Below are 27,914 nucleotides of genomic sequence, written 5' to 3' on the forward strand. Positions count from 1 at the left end.
TGGATCGCTACATAGTTACATCAGGCATTCATTATTATTGTTTGAACCTACTACCATTGACTCGGCCAGTGTAAAGGCCATTCATCTAGAAAACAAGGGAACACATGGACAAGATGACCACTCAAAGAGAGCCGCAGAAGCCAAGAGAAGGGGAGCAAAGCCCTCTTGCACACATTGTAAGAAAGAGGGGCATGACAAAGATAATTGCTAGAAGCTGCACCCTGAAGTGAGACCTGAGAGGAATGACAGAAAGGGGAAGCATAAGGTCATCTCCACCATGCAGAAAAGCCCAGATTCCGAGACAGAGGAAGACGAGAAGGTCAAAGCTACATGATTTGCATGGGGTAGGCCCATTGACTTGGGGTCTGACTCCGGTGACAAGACAAAGTTTGCAGTCTTTGGGATCGTGGCAGGAGGACCCATAGAGTTGGGGTCTGATTCCGGCAATGAATCAAGGATTTCCACCGACGTAACACTCCCCACAGCAGGACACCAAGAACTAGAGGAGATCAACCACAATGCCCAAGCAGAGAATGCGAAGCTAAGGATGCTTCTACAAGAGGCAAGGGAAGAAAACCAAATATTATTATGCCAGTTGCAAGCCAAGGATGCGGCCTTGGAAAAGCTATAACATAGCCATCTAGAGGTAAAAAGAGATTCTCTGATTTCATATGATTTTCATGATGATGAGTTTGTTACCTTTGGAGAACATACTACAATGATTGGATCCAAATTAATGAAGGAAATGGGATATCGAGGAAAGGGCCTTGGCACCAAAGGCAAAGGCATCATAAACCCCATCAAATTCTAGGAATTGTCGTGCCATGCAGGACTCAGATACACCCAAAAGGAGCTGGGGGAAAGCTCCAATATAGCCATTAACCAACCAACGACAGGAGACGAAATCCCTTCCTCATAGTCCAGTGATAGTGAAGGCTCCATGAACACTTATCGAAAGAAAACCAGGGTAAAGCGCCCCAAGGCAACCCCAAAAGTTTGGAGGAGAAATAATCGTTGTCACCATTGTAACAAAGAGGGACACCAACAAACCACGTGCCTGATTCTCCATGTTCTGGAAACATCGCTAGAGGAGTTGAAAGGTGAACATGTTCAACAAATAAATCCACCCCATTCACGGTGGTATACTTTATCAATTTGGTTTTTTTAGGGGTAGTAGCTTGTTATGACCACCATTGTAAATCATACGTTGCAAGTAAATGTAAAAATAATGGTGTGTTTCCCATCACTTCAAAGATGCAACGATGATATTTTTGCCTTTCCTTATTAGTACTTGAGGAAATAATTACTTTTATGTAATCCTTGGCTAATGAGTGTGTGCTATGAACTCTTGGCAAGGAGAGGTTGTTGATTCATGTGTGGTGTGCATGATTGCAAGAATGTACCAGTTTCACGTGCAAGTGATTGAAAGTGTGGATTGAGACAACATGCTAAGTGTAAATGATTTTGGGGTCCAAAAGCTTTTTAGTGGGGAGGATTGATCCAAGTGGATCTTCGGACATAATGGCATGGAAAAACTCAAAATTTAAAGTGGCATAAAGGCAGGTATCTTGAAATCAGATCGAAGCGCTCATCACCTTGATTCCAACGGTGTGAATGGCACTCCAATCTGAGTCCAAATGATGAAGTTATCGCAGAAAGACTTTGCCTTTGTCCCTTTGAAAAAGGAGGCATTTCTTAAAAAAAAAAGGGTTTTAAGCCTTTAAAAGGCAAATCGCAATCGGAGGAGTCCAAAAGGCGGACTTAAGGTCGGGCAGAAGGAACACCCGATCAGCGACATGCGATTTCGATCTCAGCAATTAGCATCGGCGATCGGATCAGCGGATTGGGTCAGCACCGCCCAACGTATAAGACCAGGACCCCTGGGTCGTAGCAATGCGATATGCTGATAACGATATTTCGATATCGGCGATATCGAAGATCAGCAGATCTGTGTATCGGAGATTGGCGGATCGACACATTGGCGATCGGTGGATCGGTGTATTGGTGGTCAACATAACCAAAGGGAAGACCCTCGGGGCCGTTGCGATAGTGATTTGCAATAAAGGGCTGGACCCGATGGGTTTATAGACCCAATTTGGTAAAATTTGAAGTCCAGCTTTTAAGCCTTGTGGTCGGAATTTTCAATGTTTCTGTGTATTATCACTTTTAACAAAAAAAGGCCTATTTTTGGGTTTTTGTTGCACTCGCCGATCCTTCCATTGGAACGACTTCTATTATGAACAAACTGACCTCCGATTTAAGCGTGCTGGTAACAAAAAAACGTGTTATAAAAACACGATACATGCAGAGCCATAGGGGGGGATGGTTGGGCCAAATAGAGCCAAGAAGTTCCCCAGAGAAGCATAAAAGCCAAATATCTTGAAAGCCAGAGTGCCACAGAGCTTGATGGAGGCAGAATTATAAAACTCCCTTTTGTGATTGATGATTGTGATTGAGGCTTTGTTTCTTGTTCCATCTAACTGGTTCCTTTCCTTTATCCTTATAAGAGCATTTTGCAGCATAATGACCTACTCTTCCACAAGCAAAGCATTTGAAAGGTAGCTTACCTCTGAACCTTCCAGAACCTCTTTGAAGATTTCTGACAAAATTTGATTCTTCTTCCTCTTCTTCTGGATCATGGCTTGCTTCATAGTAATCTTCTTTGCCTGATGCTTTAAAAGCAGCCTCCCTTCTGTCTGATGGTCCTCCCTTTCTCATTTCATAAGCAGTTAGAATTCCATGTAGCTGAGACATAGTAAGAACACGGAGATTTTCTTTTTCTTCTATTGCAGATACTTTGGATTCAAACTTGGGGGATAATGATCTTAGAATCTTTTGAACTACTAGAGACTCCTTTACTTCTTCACCCAAATTTTTCATACAATTTACAATCTCATCTACCCGAAGAAAATAATTAGCCACACTTTCATCATTATACATCTTGAGAGTCTCATATTGAATTCTGAGAGTTTGAAGTTTGGCTTGTTTTACCTGTTCATCTCCTTCATAGCTTGTGATCATTTTGTCCCATATTTCTTTTGCTGATTTGAAGTGCATTACCTTCATGAATTCTGTTTGGGATATACTTCCTAATAGAGTACTGACTGCTTTTGCATTTGTTTCATACTTCTTTTTCTCAGCTGGATCTGTAGGAGTAGCTGAAGGAAAAGCATAGCCTGTTTCTACAATGTCCCAAACTTCAGTACCAAGAGATTGAAGATATGCAGTAACTCTTACCTTCCAATAATTGAAGTTTGTCCCATCAAAAACTGGTGGCCTGATTGATGCTTCTCTCTCGTAGTTGCTCATGATGAACGATCTACCTTCAAGCGATCAAGCTTTTCTGAAGGACCTGCTCTGATACCAATTGTTGGAAATAATACTGAGAGGGGGGGTGAATCAGTATTATCAAGCAATTTACCAAATCTTCCTTATTTGATCTTTTGAATTATTCTTGCATATCAGTACCATAAAATAATGAGCATGAATAAAGAAAATAGACAGTCACACCAAAGAACACAAGATGTAAGGTGGAAACCCAATGCGGGAGAAAACCACCTGCTGCAATATGTCTCTATCTTCTTTCAAGAAATTCTTTTTACAATGATTTTGTACTGGTGCAGTCCTTTACCAGCACGCAGGCTGCAACCTGCAGAGAGCTACAACTCTCTCTCGTTTTCCAGTCTCTCCTGGAAGGGAGCTACAACCCCCTACTTCTTTTCATGAAGAATCAAATGATCAACAAGTATACAACAGATACAGTCCACTACAGATATCAGATCAGTAATTACAGAAATAACCCAGAACACCTTATGAACAGAAATATACAGTCAACAGATCATCTTAAGACAGGGACGCATATTTTCTTTCTGTGACCTGCGACTGGACGCAGTCTACCTTCCACTGTTCTGCGTGCCGACGCACTATTCCTCTATGCTTTGCTGCGACCGGCGCACCCAGAAACACTATCGCGCCGCGTCTTTTGCTTCAGAGACGCACCCAATAACACAGTCGCGCCGCGTCCTTTGCCTCCGAGACGCACCTGAGCCTTTACTGTACTGCGTCCCGGCGCACTTTCCCTTCACTGAACCTGCGTCCCTTCAGATATAAAAGATATGAGGACTTCAGAACCAACCCAAACACTCAGATCCATAGATCTGATCATGCGCCATAGAGATCACAGTCCATTAGAAGATTCGCCTTCATAGATCTGGACTAGATCTCACCAAAAGATATTCAACCAAGATGATGCTTAATCCAAATGAACTCCTTTGCTTTATATAGACAAGCTTCTCCCCAAAACATGGAACAAAACCACGAGCCGACACCATAGAAACACAAAACCGTCGGCTAGATACCACACAAGAAACCCCCACGTGCTTTTCTCTGCCTTGAAATGTGTGCACTGGGCGGACGCACCTCCTGAACGGCTGGCCTGCATCCCTGGACGCGGGTTCTGTATGGTATACCTGCGGGGACGCACTTGCTGAACATATTTCCTGCGTCCTTCTTGATTTATCACCTGAATGGGTTTGCCATCAAGGACAACACCTGAATCATAATGCCAACAATCTCCCCCTTTGGACTTGATGGCAACCACATAATCTTCAGCTTCATTCTCCCCCTTTGACATCAAGGGCAAAGGGTATGCTCCCCCTATGCTCATGCATCTCCAGATCTGTAACCAGAAATCCATCATGAAGGAGATAGAGACATATTGCAGCTATTTCCAAGATCTCCTTCTCCATAATGCCAACAATGCATTATGTGCTCCCCCTGAGCCTATACCACCAATAGGAAGATGATCAACAGTAAGATGATGCATCAACAACCCCCAGCTTTTGCCTGAGGTATTCAAAAGTGTCCCTGGGCAACGGTTTGGTGAAAATATCAGCAACTTGTTCCTTAGAAGGAACATACTCCAACTTGACCTTCTGTTCAAGTACTTGTTCCCGGAGAAAATGGTACTTGATTGGTATGTGCTTGGTTTTTGAATGCATAACCGGATTCTTTGAGATGCTGATTGCACTTGTGTTGTCACATAAGATAGGGATTGGAGGAGTACAAGTGATTTGATAATCCTGCAAATTCTGCATCATCCAAAGGAGTTGGGTGCAACAAGATGCAGCAGCAACATATTCTGCTTCAGCTGTAGACAAGGCAATTGAACTCTGTTTCTTGCTGAACCAAGAGACCAGTCTGGGACCCATAAAGAACGCACCACCACTTGTGCTTTTCCTGTCATCCACGCTTCCGGCCCAATCTGCATCTGTATAGGCATGAAGAGTAAGATCTGTATCTCTAGGATACCATAAGCCATAATTTTGAGTCCCTTGAAGATATTTGAAAATTCTCTTCACTGCTTGAAGATGAGTCTCCTTCGGATTTGCCTGAAATCTTCCAACTATTCCAACTGCATGCATGATGTCTGGTCGGGTACCTGTCAAATATAGTAAACTTCCAATCATAGATCTGTAGGTTGGTTGATGTACTGCTGCAGATTCATCATTTGCACTGAGACTACATCCTGTGACCATGGGTGTACATACTGGTTTTGCATCTTCCATGCCATATTTCTTCAAAATCTGCTTGAGATACTTGGTTTGAGATAAAAAGATTCCTCCTTCCTTCTGTTGGATTTGCAAACCAAGGAAATATGTCAGTTCTCCTAGCAAGGACATTTCAAATTCTTTCTGCATGACTGAGGCAAAGCTTTGACTCATAGCTTCTTCATTGCTGCCAAAAATAATGTCATCTACATACACAACAAGTATTAGCAATTTGTCATTTTCAACTTTTATATACAGATTGCTATCTGCTGAACCTTTTAAGAAACCTTGTTGATGAAGATATTTGTCCAACCGGTAGTACCAAGCCCTTGGAGCTTGTTTGAGACCATAGAGAGCCTTTTTCAATCGGCATACAAGATTTGGATCATTTCCAAGAATGAACCCATCTGGCTGTTCAATGTACACTTCTTCTTCCAAGTCTCCATTCAAAAGGCTGATTTCACATCCATTTGAAATACTTTGAAGTTCTGAAAACTTGAGAGAGCAAGGAACATTCGGATGGCCTCAAGTCTTGCAACAGGAGCAAAAGTTTCTTCAAAGTCTATTCCTTCTTGCTGCGCATACCCTTTACAGACGAGTCTGGCTTTGTTTCTAATTACTTCTCCATTTTCATTCAATTTATTTTTGAAGACCCATTTTGTTCCAATAACATTCTTATCTTTTGGTCTAGGAACCAGCTCCCAAGTGTTGTTCTTTTCGATTTGCTCAAGTTCTTCATCCATTGCTTTCACCCAACATTCATCTTTGCATGCCTCTTTCACATTTTGTGGTTCGGTGGAGGAAAGTAATGCCAAATAGCTTGAAGCTTCTGCAACTGTTCTTCTAGTTTGTATACCTGCTTCTTTTTGTCCCATGATCTGAGATTCTGGATGGTTCTTCTGAACATATCTGGATGGAGTCTTTTCTTCTATTCTTGTCCGTTCTTCTGCTTCTTCGTGAGGTTCTTCTTGAGATTCTTCTTGAGGTTCTTCTTCTTCATCATTCTGTCTTTGAGGGTAGCTCTCATCTTCTTCGATGTCTTCACGATGTATTTGCCTAGGAATATATCCCTTTTCATCAACCACTACATCAATGCTGTCAACAATTCTGCCAAGTCTTTTATTGTAGCATTTGTATGCTTTGCTATGTGGAGAATAGCCAAGAAGAATGCCTTCATCTGCTCTAGGATCAAGTTTGCCAAGCTGCTCCTCAGTATTCTTGATATAGCATTTGCTCCCAAATATTTTGAAGTGCTTTACCGAAGGAGTTTTACCACTCCAGAGCTCATGAGGGGTTTGAGTGCTGTTCACCCGGACATTTGTCTTGTTGAGAATAATAACCGCAGTATGTGCAGCCTCACCCCAGAAGGTTGCGGGGGTTCCTGATTCATCAAGCATAGCACGAGCCATTTGTTGGATTGTTCTGTTCATTCTTTCAACAACTCCATTTTGCTGAGGCGTTCTAGCTGTAGAGAATTCTCTCCTTATCCCATGTTCATCACAGAAATCGAAAAATTCATTTGAAGTAAATTCCCCACCTCTGTCAGATCTGAGGCACTTAATTTTGTGACCTGATTCATTTTCAGCCAAGGCTTTGAAGGTTTTGAATTTTTCGAATGCTTCATCTTTGTGCTTCATAAGACCTAACCAAACAAACCTGGAGAAATCGTCAATAAATAATATCAAGTATTCCTCTCCTCTAGGTGTTCTTTTTCTGAATGGTCCACATACATCTGTATGTACTAGCTCAAGAGGCATGCTGGCTGATCCTTCTTTCTCTGGAAAGTTAGTTCTGGTTTGTTTTCCAAACTGACATGATCTGCATATGGTGTTGTCAGGAATTTTGATATCTGGAAGATCGCGAACTGCCTGATATTTGCAAGCTTTCCTTATTTGTGAGAAGCTTAGATGTCCCAACCTTCGATGCCATAACCAGTGCTCTTCATTCTTGCTTAGATAGCATTGTTGTTGTCCTTCATCAAATATGTATAGATTATTTGGAGTTCTCTTTCCTTTGAGAACTGTTTTACCTGTATCAAGATCACGAACAAGGCATCCATTTGATCTGAATATAACCTCGGTTCTTTGATCACACATCTGGCTGACACTTAGTAGATTATGCTTCAATCCATCAACAAACAAAACATTTCCAGCCTTAACATCTTCTTTTAAAGGAGCAATACCTTTTCCTTTTATAGTTGCAGGAGTATCATTTCCAAAAGAGACTTTCTTTCCCTTTTCTAAATTAGAATAAGACTCAAGTTTTTCTTTATCACCTGTCATATGCTTCGAACATCCACTGTCAATGTACCATAGATTTTCTTGTCCTTCTGCATAAAATGCTATCCCACATCTTTCTGTTTGAGGTTCCTTTATTCTCCATGTTTTGGCGCCTGAGGCTTGTTCCTTTTTCTGCTCTTGTACCTTTCTTTCCGGAAACCTGCTTCTGCATTCAAAGTCTTTATGTCCAAAATTATTGCAAATAGAACATTCAACTTCATTTTCAAGAGCTGAAAAGTTGTTATAGGTCCTTTTTGTAATCCCTGTCATACTTCTTTGTTTTTGAGCTTCCCTAGTCATGATTGTTTTATACGCAACACATTGAGCTGCTTTGTGACCAAAGTTATGGCAAGAAAAGCATTGTCCATTGAAGAAGCTTCTGCGATTATTGGATCTACCAGCCAACTGATTGTAATTTCTATTTTCATCTATTCTTGAACCAAATTGAGAAGATTTTACCTGTGGCTGGTTGTGGCTTTTGTTCACCCTTAAGCTGGATTGCCCCTGATAGTTTCTGCTTGACATTTGTCCCTGCTTTACCTGATGATCTTCCTTGTGCTCTTGCTCATTTCTTCTTGCTGCATCAAGATAACTTTTTGAAGTGGATGCTTGAGAAGTTTCTCCATTATAGCCCAAACCTGTCTTATTTAGTGGAGACCGCTGCACACTGATAATCTCATCCAAAGTTTCAGATCCTTTGACAAACTTGAGATTAATAGTTTTTGTTTTCTCAATTTCTTTTCTAAGACCAACAATTTCACCTTCTAATTTTTCAAGATGTTTTTCCTTTTCATCAATTTGGAATTGTAGAGTATCAATAATCATGTTCTTTTCTTCTATGCATCTCTTGAGTCTAGTAATTTCATCATAAAGGTTATCCACATCTACAGCATCCTCATAATCATCATCTTCAAATGCCATTAACAACCTATATTTATTACCTTGTTCATCTTCATCACTGTTTGATAAGCCATCACTATCTTCATGGGTGTAGTAGCTTTTCTTATTTGCGCTTTGTTTCTTGTTCCATCTAACTGGTTCCTTTCCTTTATCCTTATAAGAGCATTTTGCAGCATAATGACCTACTCTTCCACAAGCAAAGCATTTGAAAGGTAGCTTACCTCTGAACCTTCCAGAACCTCTTTGAAGATTTCTGACAAAATTTGATTCTTCTTCCTCTTCTTCTGGATCATGGCTTGCTTCATAGTAATCTTCTTTGCCTGATGCTTTAAAAGCAGCCTCCCTTCTGTCTGATGGTCCTCCCTTTCTCATTTCATAAGCAGTTAGAATTCCATGTAGCTGAGACATAGTAAGAACACGGAGATTTTCTTTTTCTTCTATTGCAGATACTTTGGATTCAAACTTGGGGGATAATGATCTTAGAATCTTTTGAACTACTAGAGACTCCTTTACTTCTTCACCCAAATTTTTCATACAATTTACAATCTCATCTACCCGAAGAAAATAATTAGCCACACTTTCATCATTATACATCTTGAGAGTCTCATATTGAATTCTGAGAGTTTGAAGTTTGGCTTGTTTTACCTGTTCATCTCCTTCATAGCTTGTGATCATTTTGTCCCATATTTCTTTTGCTGATTTGAAGTGCATTACCTTCATGAATTCTGTTTGGGATATACTTCCTAATAGAGTACTGACTGCTTTTGCATTTGTTTCATACTTCTTTTTCTCAGCTGGATCTGTAGGAGTAGCTGAAGGAAAAGCATAGCCTGTTTCTACAATGTCCCAAACTTCAGTACCAAGAGATTGAAGATATGCAGTAACTCTTACCTTCCAATAATTGAAGTTTGTCCCATCAAAAACTGGTGGCCTGATTGATGCTTCTCTCTCGTAGTTGCTCATGATGAACGATCTACCTTCAAGCGATCAAGCTTTTCTGAAGGACCTGCTCTGATACCAATTGTTGGAAATAATACTGAGAGGGGGGGTGAATCAGTATTATCAAGCAATTTACCAAATCTTCCTTATTTGATCTTTTGAATTATTCTTGCATATCAGTACCATAAAATAATGAGCATGAATAAAGAAAATAGACAGTCACACCAAAGAACACAAGATGTAAGGTGGAAACCCAATGCGGGAGAAAACCACCTGCTGCAATATGTCTCTATCTTCTTTCAAGAAATTCTTTTTACAATGATTTTGTACTGGTGCAGTCCTTTACCAGCACGCAGGCTGCAACCTGTAGAGAGCTACAACTCTCTCTCGTTTTCCAGTCTCTCCTGGAAGGGAGCTACAACCCCCTACTTCTTTTCATGAAGAATCAAATGATCAACAAGTATACAACAGATACAGTCCACTACAGATATCAGATCAGTAATTACAGAAATAACCCAGAACACCTTATGAACAGAAATATACAGTCAACAGATCATCTTAAGACAGGGACGCATATTTTCTTTCTGTGACCTGCGACTGGACGCAGTCTACCTTCCACTGTTCTGCGTGCCGACGCACTGTTCCTCTATGCTTTGCTGCGACCGGCGCACCCAGAAACACTATCGCGCCGCGTCTTTTGCTTCAGAGACGCACCCAATAACACAGTCGCGCCGCGTCCTTTGCCTCCGAGACGCACCTGAGCCTTTACTGTACTGCGTCCCGGCGCACTTTCCCTTCACTGAACCTGCGTCCCTTCAGATATAAAAGATATGAGGACTTCAGAACCAACCCAAACACTCAGATCCACAGATCTGATCATGCGCCATAGAGATCACAGTCCATTAGAAGATTCGCCTTCATAGATCTGGACTAGATCTCACCAAAAGATATTCAACCAAGATGATGCTTAATCCAAATGAACTCCTTTGCTTTATATAGGCAAGCTTCTCCCCAAAACATGGAACAAAACCACGAGCCGACACCATAGAAACACAAAACCGTCGGCTAGATACCACACAAGAAACCCCCACGTGCTTTTCTCTGCCTTGAAATGTGTGCACTGGGCGGACGCACCTCCTGAACGGCTGGCCTGCGTCCCTGGACGCGGGTTCTGTATGGTATACCTGCAGGGACGCACTTGCTGAACATATTTCCTGCGTCCTTCTTGATTTATCACCTGAATGGGTTTGCCATCAAGGACAACACCTGAATCATAATGCCAACATTTATGTGTTTCTTCTTCTTTTCTCATGGGCACATTAGATTTCTATGATAGTTTCAAATTTCTACATGTGATTCTTTGATACATCTATAAGCAAAAGATCCCTGAATCACCAATTAAGGACTTCAATTCACATTTTAATAAGTTATTGAATAATATCCCAACGGAATCCAAGCCCAATGATGAAATCAAAAATGAATGGTACATTTATGCTCTTCCCTCAAACGCAGCTATTTTTTTCAATAGAGATGCCAAACCAACTTTGGAAAAAAACATGAAAGAAGCCATAGTTGTAGAAAAACTCATTTTAGCTTTAGAGAAAAAGAATGCATTAGAAGAATGAAAATCCAAGAAGGTAAATTTTAGGTACGAATCTAAGAAAAAAGCACCTAAAGATCATTTTGATCTTGAAGGACTACAAAAGGTCCTTAAAACCATGTCCAATGAAATGGTCGACATCAAAAAACATATATCTGAGACTTCCTCAAGGAAAGATTACAGACCTTACAAAAGAAATCCTTCCTCTGATCCTAAGCCTCCAAGTACAATATCAAATGCTGAATTATATGTAGAGGAAGAAGAAATATCCATATCTGAAGAACAAATTGATGAAGAAGAAGTAGTTGAATTACAGGTAATGTGGGATTTTATCCTTCCCAATGAAGAAGCACAAGAAGCATTACCTGTCGCAACTAGGAGTAGAAGCACTATAGATTTTCCACAAACAAATCCAAAACAAAAAGTATCAACTCCAGCTATCAAAGATAAAGTAATAAGTAAGAAATCTTCCCCAAATCCACTCAAACCACTCCTCCTCAATAAAATTCTTCACCTTAAACTAAAACCCTGCTAGCCTATGATGAAATGGAATACAAAATCGTTGAAGATATGAAAAATACTAGGGAGAATATTGCATTCCATGAGCTTAGAAAGTTGAAACATCAACAAAAGCTATTGCTCAAAGAATTAAAAGAAGCCCCTACTTTTCCTCTTCCCGTGTTTGTAATATCACAGGCTGCTCAAGATATGGGAAGGCCTCCTACTACCTCATTGGATAAAATCAGTTCAACTGATCTTGCTCCAATAGGAGGAATATCCAAATCCCATACACCTCCATTTCTTCTAACTTTTGAAGTTTTCAATAAAAATATACATAATTGTTTAGTTGATTCTAGAGCCTCATCCAACATTCTACCAAGAACAGTTTGTGTGAAATTGAATGTGGAGCCCCAAAAATATGTTGTTCGCATCGTGCAGTTAGATCGATCTCAAGTCGAAGTTATAGGGGAACTCAATCAAGTCACTATTCGACTCTCATCAAACCCGAAAGTATGTCAAGTGATTGAAATTCTTGTGGCCGATATCCCGGAATTCTACAGTTTAATCCTTAGCAGAGACTGGTCAGAAAAGCTTCATGGCTATTTCGCAACTGACTGGTCCCACATGTGGCTTTCCTATAATGGTAATGTGAACCAAATAAGGTTTGGCTAAGAGAAACATCAAAATTATATCGTCACGGAACTAGATGGAGAAAATGAACCCGTCGCATACCGTAGCAATATCATTGGAAATTATTCAGTTGAATCATTTCTAGGCAATTTTAATGCAAATACATCACCCTTCTTGGAAAATTTTGTTATATCACAAGTCAAAATTATTCTCAAACAGATTCTTCTAAGTGCATAAATTTTGTAGATAAACCTATAGTTGAGTCTTTATTTTGGAAATTATATTTTGATGGATCTAAATCTAACGATGGAGCTAGAGCAGGATGCATATTAGTTAGCCCAGAAGGGGAAAAAACTATGTTAGCATGCAGACTTGAATTTGAATGCACAAATAACACTTTTGAATATGAAGCATTAGTTCAAGGGTTGTATAAAGCCATCGGCCTTGATATCAAATATCTTCAAGTGTTTGGAGATTCAAAAATTGTAATTAAATAGGTAAGGAATACTATACATTGTCTCTCTGGACATTTGAAACATTATCAATCATTAGTCCAGGACCTCACCTCTCATTTTACAGCATTCAACATTTCCCCTATCCCAAGACTCCAAAATGCAAGTGTCGATCCTCTGGCTAATGTTGCATCCAATCTCATTCTACCGAGAGATTATAGTCAGGATCACTTTTCTATTGTATTAATTTTTAGGCCTTCTATTCCTGACAATATCACCAATTGGCGAGTCTTTAATAATGATATGGATATCATAAATTTTCTAACATCTGAAGGCTCTTATGATGACCAGATAATAGATGAAGATCAACATGACAGCCAACTTAAGCAAGAAATAACTGCAAATTCCATACCTAAATCTGTGGTTAAGCTGGAAGACTTATATGATCTTAAGGACAGGTTCAAGAAACCCACTAACTCAAAACTTCAAAGTTCAACTTTGAGGTTTGAATTAGTTAATCTTGGAACTGACCTTAAACCTCAAAATATCAATCTAGGACTTGGTCTTACACCAGATGAAAGATTAGCCTTTGTTCATTTGTTAAAGAAATACAAAAATGTATTTTCTTGGAACTATGAAGATCTTAAGACATATGATACTTCCATCATTCAACATACCATTCCCATGATATCCAATGAAAAGTTTGTACAACAGAAGTTGAGAAAGATTCATCCAAATTTAGAAAATCAGATAAAATCTGAATTGAATAAGCTTCTCAAAGCCAAAATAATTTTTCCTATTAAGCATTCAAGGTGGGTTTCCAACCTTGTTCCTGTCAGGAAAAAGAATGGTGATATTCAAATATGTATAGACTTTCACAATCTCAACAAATCTTGCCAGAAGAACAAATTTACATTACCTCCTATGGAATAGATACTGCAATCAGTTGCAGGCTTAGAATTGATGTCTTTTCTGGATGGATTTTCAAGCTATAATCATATCCTCGTACATCCAGATGACCGGCTAAAGACCACGTTTCGAACCAAATGGAGCACTTATGCCTATCAAATGATGCCATTTGGGTTAATCAATGTTGGTGCAACATTTCAGAGAGCCATGGACATAGCTTTCAAAGGTTTGGTAAATAAATCAGTGGTAATTTATTTAGATGACATAACTTTTTATTAAAAAAAACACGGTAATCATTTAAAATATTTAAAACAAATATTTGAATGTTGTCAGAGGTATGGAATTTCTCTCAATCCCAAGAAATATTTATTTTCTTTGAGTGAAGGAAAGCTCCTTGTATTTATCATATCCAAATAAGGAATTCTTATTGATCTCGATAGAATAAGAGAAATTCCTGAAATCTCTTTGCCTTATAATAAAAAATCCACGCAATCTTTCCTAGGTCAGATAACTTTTGTCAAAATATTTGTCTCTGACTTTTCACAAATTGTTTTACCTCTCCAATATATGATTAAGAAAAATTTTGTTTTTAAATGGGGACATACCGAGCAACTCTGAATATTTCTAATCATTTCATTTTATATACTTTTGCTTACGAGACATCATATGCAGTTATACTGACTTTGGTCAATGATGATAAAATCCAAGCACCGGTATATTTTTTTAGCTCCAATTTGCAGGGGGCTAAATTAAACTACTCAAGCATTGAAAAACAAGCTTTTTTTGTTTTCAAATCAATAAAGCATTTCAGACACTTTCTTCTTAAGACTCACACTAACGTAATACTCCCATTCTCAGCAGTGAGAAATTTACTAATCCAAAGATAAGTAGGCAAGAAAAGAGACAACTGGGTAACAACACTGCAAAAATATGACATTGAGATCAAACCAACCAAAATTGTTAAAGGTCAATGTTTTTGCAGAATGTTAGCAGGAGCATCCAACTTACCAGCATTACAAGATTCAGGTAATGATATACATATATGTGAGGTAAGCCTCTACAATTCTGAATCCAAATATGTTGATATCATCTTTTACTTGAAAAATGGATATGCCCCTATGCAACTTAGCTACAAAAGATAAAGGGTTTTAAAAATAAAATCTAAGCACTATGAGATCATCAATGATATGTTGTTTAGGAAAAATTATGATTATGTTTTTCTTAGATGCCTTGAAAAATCAGAGGCAGAAAGGTTTTCTAGGAACTCCATGATGGACCAGTTGGTGGACATTTTGGAGGGGACACAACAGTACATAAAATCTTGCATGTTGGCTATTATTGGCCAACCTTATTCAAAGATGCACACGAATATGTAAGGAAATGTAAAATTTGTCAAACAGCTACTGGAAGACAGAGGAAACCCACTTACCATTGTAGTCGGTCAACATTGAAAAACCATTTGAACAATGGGGACTAGACATAATAAGTGAGATCGTTCCTCACTCTTCGGAGAAGCATAGATGTATCCTTATAAAAATTGATTACTTCACAACTTAAGGTAGCCAATTCTGAAATATCATTGAATTTATTCATCAGTTTATTCTTACCAGATTTTTCCTACCAATTGCCCTCGTGTTTGACAATGCATCTTATTTCACGAGAAATGATATGACAGAATTTGCTCTTATAAGAGGTTTTAGACTTAAATATTCAGCTAACTATTATCCTCAAGGAAATGGCTTGGCCGAATCTACAAATAAAAATATCATAAGAATTATCAAATGAACAGTTGATCAAAATCAGAAAAATTGGCACAAATCTTTAACATTTTCTGTATGGGCAAATCGAATAACACAGAAGGCCTCTATAGGCACTTCTCCTTTTAATTTGGTCTATGGGAAAGAGGTTTTCTTCCCTACAAATGTAGTTATTCCCTCTTTATCCCTGGTTCAATTTATTGAAGAAACTCCTTCATCTTCTATGCAATGAAGGAAAACGCAAATCCTCAAGCTCGAAGAAGAAAGAGACAAAGCCAAAATCACACATGCACATCATCAAAAATTAGTTAAATCTTCATTTGATGCAAATTCTATAAGTCCAAAATCCTTTCAGCTCGAAGACCTTGTATTGAGGCGGGATAAAGCACACAAGGAAAAAGGTAAGCATACCAAATTCCAAAGAATGTGGCTTGGCCCATTTCAGAGTGAGGAATAAATTGGCCCATCCACCATTTTACTGCAAGATTTATGAGGTAAGAGAGATTCTCTACCTATTAATGGGCATATTTTGAAGAAATATTTTTCATAGAAGATAACCTCTTCTATCCCTTGCACATTAGTGCCTTTACATTTTCTAGGAAAATAAAAGTTAAATAACATTTACTTTTGGCATTTATAATAATAATTTCTTTTATATTTTGACTTTTCGCTTATATAAGTAGAGATTGTTGAGAAGATAATTTTCACATTTGAAACATAAGCTAAGTTCTATTACTCTGAAACCTGCTTGTTTTCCACCAAAATTACTTGTCCTTTGCAAAACCTCAACTTTATAAATAAACCTTTGTTCTACCATCAGTCAAGAAAAGTATCTATAACAAAGCAAAGACTCTTTGAAGAAAAGCATCCCTAAATCTATAATTGTCATCCAGAAACTCTTAAGGAGCCAATGATTCTCCCCATCTAGTAAATTTTCTCTTTTGAGAGTGTAATTCTAAAAATATACTTAAAATTAAAGGATAAGAGGTCTCATCAAGAGCCGACTTACCATGTTCATACAGGAATAATAAATTGACATTACGAATACTGCATATCAAAAAAGGGTAATGGCTTGACATTATCTTAATCAAGAGATAAGAGGTCTCATCACAAGCCAACTTGTTCAGTTAATTTACAACCAGTGAATGGCATTGTCAATTTTTGCCACCAAACCAAGACAATGACCTTTAAGTAGAAAAAATGAACTTTTAAGAAAAATAAATTGTTTAGAAAAGAAAGAAAAAGAAGTAAGTATATGAATCTGAATTTATCTCTAAAAATTGCACTCTTATATGGATGGGATACTGAATCATTGTTGGTTAAAAGGTAACCTTGTCAAGGCTATGGATGCCTGCTGGCAGCAGAGGCTCTACCTGTGACAAATGAGTGCATCTAAAAGCTAATTTGCAAGAGCCCCTACTTTATCTTTAAAATCAAGTAAAGACTGATGTAGACAAAGGAATTTTCATTTTGAAGAGGATAATCAAATGGATGATAACTAGGTAGATTTTGTTTTCTTATTCAGAGAAATGTTACTTATCTTACATTTCATGTATTTCCTATTTTCTGAATTATCTTTATTTTGAAAGTTTTAGAAATTTCAAAAAACTATCAAAGATAACTGGTTCTTCCAGCAAATCGCCAATTATTGTGCTATTCAAACCCCCCCCCCCCCCGTTTATTAGTTTAATGGGTAATATTCTATTAATAAATGGAGAACCTTAAAAAAAAAAAAAAAACCCTCCAAGAAAATTAAGCACTTAGGTGCTTTCTTTTGAAATTTTATAAATAAATCAAGATATCGAGTTAAACCCTCTAAGAATAGAAATTCTCGCCTTTTCGCATACCACTGGACCAAGTGTGTTGAAGAGTTAATTAACAAACAAAATCTACGAATTGTGATAGAATGAATCACCACATTTAACTTAGACATCATTAGACTTTTCATTCAAAACTAAGACTTAAGGCATTTCCTATAAAATGAAGCAATTATCATAATCGCATATCGACGTTCACAAAGGACGCAACTCGAAAAGCATATTATAACATGCGAGATGCGATATTGCGATAGAATTAGTCAACCTTATCAAATTGCGTCAATTTACTTAAAAATTCCATTATTATGAAATGCACGAGCTTACGAAGTGCGATAAAATCCGGACCCGATAGAAGAAAATGTTATAAATTATAAGTAAGTCCGCTACGTAGTGAAAAGTTCTTTATATAGTAATTACTCCTTTAGGAAAACTACGCTCTAAACGATAAAGGATATGCCACTTATCTTGCATCCCATAGAATTCTAAATAACTTTAATAAAAATGCACAATCAAATATGCAATAACGCGATTTGTGATATTGCATCGCAATCACAAAATTGGCATTGTCGCAGTTTAAACCCGCCACCTTAAAGTTTGCGATTTGATAGTTTAATTAGTAATTAAGGAAATGATAGGAAGCCTTAGTGGCTATTTAATAAATTTAATGGAATTTATGTTGAAGAGTGGCTTGACGTGATACGATATCTTTTTGTCAGACCAGGTAGTAACTCCTCAAAATAAATTCGCTATATTCATTCAGGTTGGTCTTTATTATATACATGAGGGAGAGACTGTTCATTTCATCTCTCGATGACTCTTCATATTTTCCATTATTTATTTACATCAGTTACACTTATTCACCCAATATTGATGATTAGGTGTCAACATTCCCCCCTTAATCTGAAGGGATGTTGGTGAGTCCAAGCATCGTTCTGAATTGTTCAAGATTTTCTCTTCCAAGCGCTTTGGTGAAGATGTCTGCAATTTTCTCATTAGTGGAACAATGGCAGAGATGGATTGTTTTGGCCTCAACATGATGTCGAATCATATGATATTTAGTATTGATGTGCTTCGTTCGATCATGGAACTTTGGGTTCTTTGCCAACTTTATTGCCGAGGTATTGTCAATCATGAGTGGACTCGATTGTATTTGTTTTACCTACAAATCTTCAAGAATTTTCCTGAGCCACACAATTTCTTTTGTTGCCTCAGCTGCTGCCACATATTCTGCTTCTGTTGTGGAATCTGCTAGAACTGATTATTTGCATGATCTCCAGGAGAAGCTCCTGATCCAAGACTCATAGCATAACCTGAAGTAGATACCTGAGTTTCTTTGTCTCCATCAAAGTTTAAATAAGAGTATCCAATCAAGCTAAAGTCGTCCACCTATGTATATTTGATTCCAAAGTCTTGAGTTCCCTTCAAGTACCTTAGAACTATTTTTTCCGCAGACCAATGTCCCTCACAAGGCTTTTGCATAAACCTGGAAAGGATTCCAACAGCAAACGAAAATGTCTGGTCTGGTATTAGTTAGGTAGTTGAGACTTCCTACAAGCTGTCTATACTTTGTTGCATCCTCAAATTCTTTTCCTTCAATGGATGTGAGCTTTAAGTTTTGTTCCATTGGAGTAGTAAGAGGATTGCATTCTGTCATGCCAAACCTGTTCAACAAATCTCCAATGTACTTCTTTTGAGAAAGAAATATGGACTTCGGATGTTGAGTTACTTTGATACCAAGATAGTAATGAACATAGCCCAAATCAGTCATTTCAAAACCTTTCCTCAATTCCTTCCTTATGGATGCAATGTAGCTTTCATTGTTCCCTGTCATTAAAATATCATCTACATATACCACAAGATACACAACTGTTTTTCCAACTTTCTTGACAAATAAAGTTGCAACATCAAGATCATAATGTTTGAAATCGAGTTTCAGAAGATTCTCAATTAGTTTTTCTTACCAGACTAGTAGTGCTTGTTTGAGGCCATACAAGGATTTCACAAGTTTGCATACTTTATGTTCATGTCCTTTCACAGCAAATCCTTTAAGCTGGGACATCAAAACATTCTCTTTTAGATCTCCATTCAAGAAAGCATTTTTTACATCCATTTGATGGACTTTCCAACCGTTCTAAGCTACTGAGGAGGCGAGGTGTATGGAGGGGCGTACTAGAGAAACTTACTGAAGTAGTTGTATCGTATTGGAGCGTTTACCACAACATTTACTATAGCATATTATATTGGAGGATGGGCAGCGTATTACATTGGAAACTGAATTATGTCAGATGGGCAACATATTATATGGGAAACTAAATTTTGTCAGATGGGCAGCGTATTATATGGGAAACTGAATTGGAGGATAGGCAACGTATTATATTATACCATGTTAGAGCAGAGCTGTGAATTCTACAAAATAGGCAGAACATAGGCAAGAAACTAATACCAGGAGTTACACACAAGCTAATTTTGGGAGTTGGCTCTGATACCATGTCAGATCAAGCAGTAACTCCTCAAAATCAATTCATTATATTCATTCAGGTTTGCCTTTATTATATACATGAGGGAGAGACTGTTCATTTCATCTCCCGATGACTATTCATATTTTCCATTATTTATTTACATCAGTTACACTTATTCACCCAATCCTGATGATTAGGTGTCAACACTTGTCATCTGTGTTTTAATTAAAAGCTCATTACTTTTCACCTTTGAGGTTAACTGTATCATTTATTCTCCCTGTCACTCTCACGTGTGTTTATCTGATAACTTCCTCTTTGATCCATTTCAGGAAAACTCCACAGAGAACATCGTTAGAAACAATGTGGAAGAAAGGAAAGGCGTCTGCATCTGAGAAATTAGAAATGGTGTCGCTTTTCTCTGATACCACATGCAGTAGGGATGGAGGAACTTCGACATGGGAGACCATGTATAACTTATTACAAGAAGAGTAGCCTAGGCCACTGGTAACAACGGAAATGGCAGATGCTCAGGAGTCATCTGACACCTCTTATTTCGAAACAACTTGTTCATTCCTGCACAAAATAACTGTGAGACCAAAAATAATACCATACACATATATGGTCAAATGGATAATTGACGAGATAGACATCACAGATAGAACCTTCAAGAATCATAGGCAATAGGTCATGGGGTCTTTCTTAGTGGACAACCTATGACTAATGTACCAGTTACCAGAGCCACAAAATATCTAGAACAAATAGTTCATTGAGCAATTTTCTAAATAAAATGACCTAGAAATCAAGTGAAGGCAAGCTAAAATAGGATAAAACTAGTATGTACTCCACGACATCCATTTCTCCCCCTCATAGTTTCATAGAAACAATGATATGTAGGTTATTCGGTAGACACGATAGCACCAAGTTTTCCATGGAATGGCTCTCGTTAATAGATGTAGTAGTAAATGCAACAATAATGAACCGGGCTCAAATCTTATCAGACAATTTAGCTAAGGCCATTATAGAGTTTTTCCCCCTTTCTTCATGAGTGCTTTTGTTATGGATGCAACCTATTTTTGTTCTCAATTTCCCAATATGGGATGGAAGTGGACTGTACAGAATCCAATTCCCATCCATATATATCATAAAATTTTGTGGGAATCTCAATTCCACCCCCATTTTTATAAAAAATTTCAAGGGGTTATGCTACCCATCCATAGAGAATTCTACGACAGAACCGCCCCTAGATTTTCTAAAGAGGTCGAAGTAGATATCTTTCCATTAGCCAGATGGTTTGGGGAAGAAACATTCACCTACATCAGAGTTTTTGGGAGCATTTCTTCACCGCATGTCCTCCCATATTATGTCCCCGACAAACTAATGGCCAGAGAAATAGCCTACCAAACAGTAGGGGAAGGCGGATTAAGCAAAGGAATGAAAGAGCAGAAGAAGGAAATTTGGCCTACATTCCCATTACAATGTGGTGTTTTTTCACTACATGATTATGGACATGCATCAAAGAAGCAAAAATCATTAAGTATCTATATTTAGCTACAGTTTCGGGAAGGCAGTATGACCCAAATGGCACTGTTAAGGAATTTACTTCTATGGTAAAAGTAAAATAGTTCACCCATGAAGAGGATGCCTTTGATGACCTCTTCCTACAGGTAGAAACATTTTCACAAGTTTTTCATATGGAATCACTACTTTTGACCTTGAAAGATGTTAAGGCTTTTCATGTGTACAAGAAAAAGAGATTATTAAAGGTCCCATTGGACCTACTACAAATTGAACCAATAAGGGAGCCAACTCCCAGCATAAGCTTGGAGGGAAGCTCCAAATAAAACTCTGAAGAAGAAACCTAAGAGAGATCTACGCATGAGTCAAAGCACTCAGAGTGACAGTCTCAAAATGTGGGAGGAAACACAAATAAAGAGTCTAAAAAAGATACAGCTGGTGTTGGGCACCAAATCAGGCTATCTTTATGTTGCAGTTCCATCACTCTTTTTGACCTTTTGTACTTATTCACCTATGTTTACTATGCTAAAACCTCAATGTAATTACCCATTTTCTGTCTATTAGAATATTTTATTAATGAAGTAATGTCATGGGGTTTTTCCTATTCACAACATTAAAATGTATGTTTGATCGCAGCTTCTGGAGAATAGGTACCAATCTTTCAGCATCCCACAACAGATCCGCAATTCACAGCAATGACCAGCCATAAGGAAGCCGTGTAGCTGGAGTCGCAAATCCCTGAACCATTCTTGGACCATTTGTTGATCTTGTCTATTTGGTGTTGGTGTCATTCCAAACTAATGTACATTTCTGGGTATACGGTTACCAGGTTTTGGGGAAAGATGTTGTTCTCCCTTGTTGTGTATAAAAGACAAGTTATTCCTGTAAATGGGGGACTCCCCATCGATATTGTAATATCTCTTTCCAAATTAATAGAATATCATCTCTTTTGCTACTCCATTCTTTGTTGTGATTAACACAACCCTGATTAGAGAGTTGGGCCCGCTCTTCTGATCAGGAGCTGCATATTTATGTGTGTACTATTTATTGTTTCATGATTGTTGTTACAGCTTGTTAATCCCTGTAATGCTTTTACTGAGTTCTGTATCTAGTTTAGTTTTTTAGCAATGTTTTGAATCTTAATCACGAACCCTTGGTCGGTAATGAATGGTACTCTTTCCCCTATATATACCTTGCACGTTGCCTTGAAAGGATACGCACCTGGATTGATATATTAATGTAGGAAATAGGGGGAATATATTGTTCATACCTGGACCCCAACATTTTTGTGTCATTGCCGGGGAGGCTAACAAGGTACAAGACACGATCCTGACCAACCAGAGGGTCAATCTCTCGTCCTCGGCAGAAAATGAGTTTTCTCACTCTACTCCAAGTCCTGAGCGTAGGTGTTATTTCTACTTGTTTTTATTTGCTTTCATGTTTTAATTGGGCCACCCTCTTGTCCTAGGGAGGGAGGAGTCTTTTGATGCCCTGCTCCAGGCCCTGAGTTAGATTTATTTCTTTCAAACCCTTGTGTGTTTTAATTTCGGGAACCCCTAGCTTTTACCCTGGGGAGGGAGGAGTCTTTTGACGCCCTGCTTCAAATCTGGAAGTATTAGGTATTCTCAGAGGCATGTGTTTGTTCCTGTTCTTGTCCTGGGGAGGGAGGAGTCCTTCGATGCCCTACTCCGGGCCCTGAACCCTAGATTCCTATTTTTCTTTTTTTTAATCTGTCTCTCTTTTTTTAAGCTCTTTCGTCTTAGGGAAGGAATGGTCCTTTGATACCTTACTTCAAGACTAGAGATTTGTAGGTTGATACCAATACCTTCTATCATATCAACATTTGTATGAAAACATAACCAAATAAGAGGGGTAGAGGAAGAGCCCCAAAGAGGGGAGGACCAGACTTGGGAAGAAAGACTTACATCCAACAAATTATAGCAAAAGTTGAATCAGAAGCATCCTCTCGTACAGCCGTGAGACCAGGTGCACGGAGAGTAAAGTTCGAGGGACAATCAGTAGATCAACCAATGTTGTCTACAACATTCTTTGGTGATTCGACATAGCAGGCCCCTCTAGCAGTTGAGGAGACATCCAACAGTATACCTGACCAGGGAAACCTTACGCTAGTAATAGAAGGGGAAGAGGTTGCAAGTAGAACATCGACAGGGTTAGGCCACTCCAGCAAAGGAAAGGAGGTCGGAGCTAAGGGATCAAATCATCAGGATGAAGGAGAAGGAAACGAAGGGCCACTTGCATCACCAAGAGACCAGGGAAGTGCTGTCAAGGCAACTCAAAGCCGAGTGGTAAGGAATCCTTGGCCATCTTCCATAGAGCCTGTTGAAATACCCAACAGTTATTGGAGGATATTTATGGCTCCTACAACCTCCACCATCGAGTTTCTGATCGGGGATCTAGGAGCTAGTGCACCCAAAAAGCCTATTCCATTAGCAGCCTTACCAAGCTTTCATGGGCTTGTTTCAGAAGACCCCGACACGTTTTTATTCGAATTTGATATAGTGTGTCGGGGATATGAATACATGACGGATGCCCAAAGGTTAAAAAAATTTCGTCCTACATTAAAAGGGACAGCTCTGTGATGGTTCATGGGCTTTGGAGGAAGCTCTATTTCCACATTGGATGATATGCGGATAGATTTTCTGGAAAAATACCAGGATTACTACAAATCCTGGAACATCAAGGAGGAACTTTTTAAGTTCATAGAAAAAGAAGAGAGCTTGGAAGACTATGTGGAACAATTTAAGTACACATTACAGAGGTTAGGTCACTTCGACCTAGATAAGGAGATTTTAAAAATTATCCTCCTCTGGGATTTTTGTGAGGACTCTTTGGAATTGTTGAACATCGTAGGAAAGGGAGACATCTCTAAGGAAAGCTTTGAAGTTATCTGCGAACTATGCATTCAGTGCTCGAGGGGGCTCGCAAGAAACAGACAAGGGATTCGCTCAGCAAAGGTGTCTGGCAGGGGTGTTATGAAGGTAGAAATCAGAAACCTACTAGACAGCTTGAGAACGAATATCCTCAGTACTCTGTCAGCATAGATGCATACGTTACAAGTAAAACAGAAGCAGCTAGAATTGGACAGGACCATGGCTGTATTCTGCCCAAAGTGTAGAAAGAAGCACCCAGAGAGGGAATGTCCATTGAACTCCATATAGGAATGTGCAATCTATGAATTAAATCATCCAACAACCTCATGCCCCTCCTTGCCAAGCCTGAAAGCAGTGTTTCAAGGGACAGGGGAAGACATGGAGCAACTATACCTCATGGGGTCTAGAAAGCCATGGCAGCCTTGACCACCAATGGGAAATCAAGGTATGTACTCAGACCCATCTCAATATTTCAGTAATTTCAATATGAATCCTCAGTCCATGCCATATCCTCCCATGTGGCCACAATACCAATTTCCACCTTGGCAGCAGTGGAATCCTCAAGCCGGTTCGAGCTCCCCATGGATTCCAACTTGGCAAGGATCCTCTCCTGGGCAATTTCCTCAGCCGATGCCACAACAGAAACTCCAACTACCCTCTAATGTGCCTCTTGGCAATCAACTTTCCCTTTTGCAGCTTCCAATCCAACCTAACCCGAATCCTAATAATAAGGGAGTTCATCAAACTGACACTCTTAACCTACCTTCGTATAGCATTTCTACTGCAGAGTTGTATGAAATGAATTTGTGATCAGGGCAGACAGTCAATGTTCAACCTCCTCCAGTTATCATTGAACAACTTGATAGTGAAGGTAAGGAATCAGAATTAATTAATAAAGAACCAAAACAAATTGGTAGAAACCAGGCACCTCCTGCAAAACAACATCAATCTGAACCACCTTATCCAGAGAGACTGACTTTGAGTAAATCAAGCCCTCAAGCTGAATTCGACTTATTAGGTGAATTATAGAACTTATTTGTCAAAATTCCCCTGTTACAAGCTATGAAGGATGTATCGATATATGCAAAGAATCTTAGGGAATACTGTTCAAAGAAACCTGCAAAGAAATCCAAAGACCCCCTTACTATTCATTTCATGGGAAAATTATCAGATTTTATGATGGGAAAGTCAATGCCTGAAAAGTATGGAGATCTAGGGAACCCAATTATGATAGTACAAATTAATGGGGTAGAGATTCCAAATGTGCTGGTAGACCTGGGTGTTGCCATCAATGTTATCACCACTGAAACTATGCATACATTAGGTCTTCGTAACTTGAAACATACACCTACAGTGTTAGAACTAGCAGATCGATCTATAGTAAAACCAGTAGGGAAGTTAGAAGATGTAACAATTTTAGTGGATTCATGGCACTATCCCATAGATTTCCTTGTCTTACATACGCAATCTTCGGTTGGCGGCCATCCTCTGATTTTAGGTAGACCATGGCTGGCTACTGCAGATGCTTACATTGGGTGTCGTTCAAGGCACATGGTCATTTCAAATGGGCACAACACTAAGAACTTAGTGTTATACCCACCTGCAGAACTGAACCCATCTGAGGAATTAAGACCAGTCCTTACTATTGGGCAGGCCCTCCAGTTAAAAATGGAATCAGAGGTTGATGTAATCACCTCTTTTATGGATGATCCTTGCTCTGTTTCAGAGCCAAATTAACAAATCCTAGAATCCATCCTAAGCTGTGAAATATAGGAAACTATTGAAATAGCAAAAAGGTAATAGGAGCTACCCATAGATGCAACACATGGAAGTGTCCCAGTGGAATTAGAACCAGGAAAAACCCTGAACATTAATCCAGACCTGTCAGAATCCCAGAAGAAGCAACTTGTAGATGTCCTTCAGAAAAATAAAGAATCCTTTGCTTGGGATTACTCAGACATGAAGGGGATTCCTGCTAATTTATGTACCCATCATATATATATTAAGGAAGATTGTCGTCCTGTGAGACAACATTAGAGAAGGATGAACCCCGCATTGAAAAATGTCGTAAAAGAAGAACTTTAGAAATTACTGGACGTAGGTTTTATTTACCCCATTTCAGATAGCCAATGGGTTTCTCCATTAGTAATGGTCCCCAAGAAAAATGGTAATTGGTATATATGAGTGGATTATAGAGAATTAAATAAGGCAATGTAGAAAGAACATTTTCCTTTACCATTTATTGACCAAGTTCTGGACACATTGGCTGGCAAAAATTTCTTCTTCTTCCTAGACAGATTTAGTGGGTATAACCAGATCCAGATAGCTCTTGAAGATCAAGATACAACCACTTTCACATGCCCCTGGGGAACATTCGCATACCGGTTCCTTCCTTTCGGAATGTGTAATGCACCTGCAACGTTCCAGAGCAAAATTTTGGGGATCTTCTCTGATTTGGGTGATGATAGTGTTGAAATTACATGGATGACTTTACTCCATACGAGGATTCATTTGTAGAAGGCCTGAAAAAATTGGAGAAAGTTCTTGAAAGGTGCATATAGGCGCGTCTCTCCTTAAGTACGGTAAAATGCCATATGATGATGGAGGAAGGAATTGTTCTGGGACATTTGCTCTCGGCTGAAGGAATCCGGATGGACCCAGCTAAAATAAAGGTAATTCTGCACTTTCCGATACCCAAAACACCAAAGCAGGTACGCAGCTTTATTGGTTTTGTTGGTTATTACAGCATTTTATAGAAAATTTTGCTAAAATAGCACATCCACTTTTTCAATTGCTGACAAAAGATGCAGATTTTGTGTGGACAGATGACTGTGATGTAGCCTTCATGAAAATAAAGGAATTGGCCTATAGCGCTCCAATCCTTAGAGGGCTAGACTAGGCATTACCTTTCCACATTCACAGGATGCTTCCCAAATAGCGGTTGGTGCAGTATTAGGACAACAAGAGGACAAGGTACCATATGCAGTTTACTATGTTAGTAAGAATTTGGCCCCTACTGAATTAAATTACACAGTGACTGAAAAAGAGTTCCTTGTTGTCATCTACGCCATCAACAAATTCCGACACTACATTACCAGGTATCCTACCTTTGTACATACTGATCATGTAGCTATCAAGTATTAATGAATAAACCTATTAACCCTGGTCGCATTACAATATGGCTTTTGCTACTACAAGAATTTGACATTACTATAGTAGATAAACCAGGGAAGGACAAGGTGGTTGTAGATTTCTTGTCTAGGATAGAAAATGATGGTAAGAATACACCAATTGAAGATAATTTTCCAGATGAACATCTTTTTGCATTTTCTGCTAACACTCCATGGTATGTAGATATTACTAACTATCTTGCTACAGGGAAGGTGCCTCGTCATTTGTCATATAAGGATCAAAGGAAGATTATTCATCATAGTAGTCGGTATTCATGGATGGCATGGTATCTCTTTCATACAGGGGTTGACCAACAGATTCGGTGTTGTGTGGCAGAAGATGATATCTATGAGATATTAAAAGCTGCCCATGACGGCCCTTGTGGAGGACATTTTGTAGATAAGAGAATATGCCATAAAGTGTTGCAGATGGGTTACTACTGGCCTTCCATCTTTCATGATGCTAGGGATTATGTTCGTAGATGTGATAGTTGTCAACGAATGGGACAACCTAGGAAGGCAGATGAAATGCCTCTACAACCCCAG

This window comes from Pinus tabuliformis, chromosome 7 (assembly GCF_031772625.1).
Source record: "Pinus tabuliformis cultivar Carrire ecotype Pingquan chromosome 7, CPIR1, whole genome shotgun sequence".
In the NCBI taxonomy this organism is placed as follows: Eukaryota; Viridiplantae; Streptophyta; class Pinopsida; order Pinales; family Pinaceae; genus Pinus; species Pinus tabuliformis.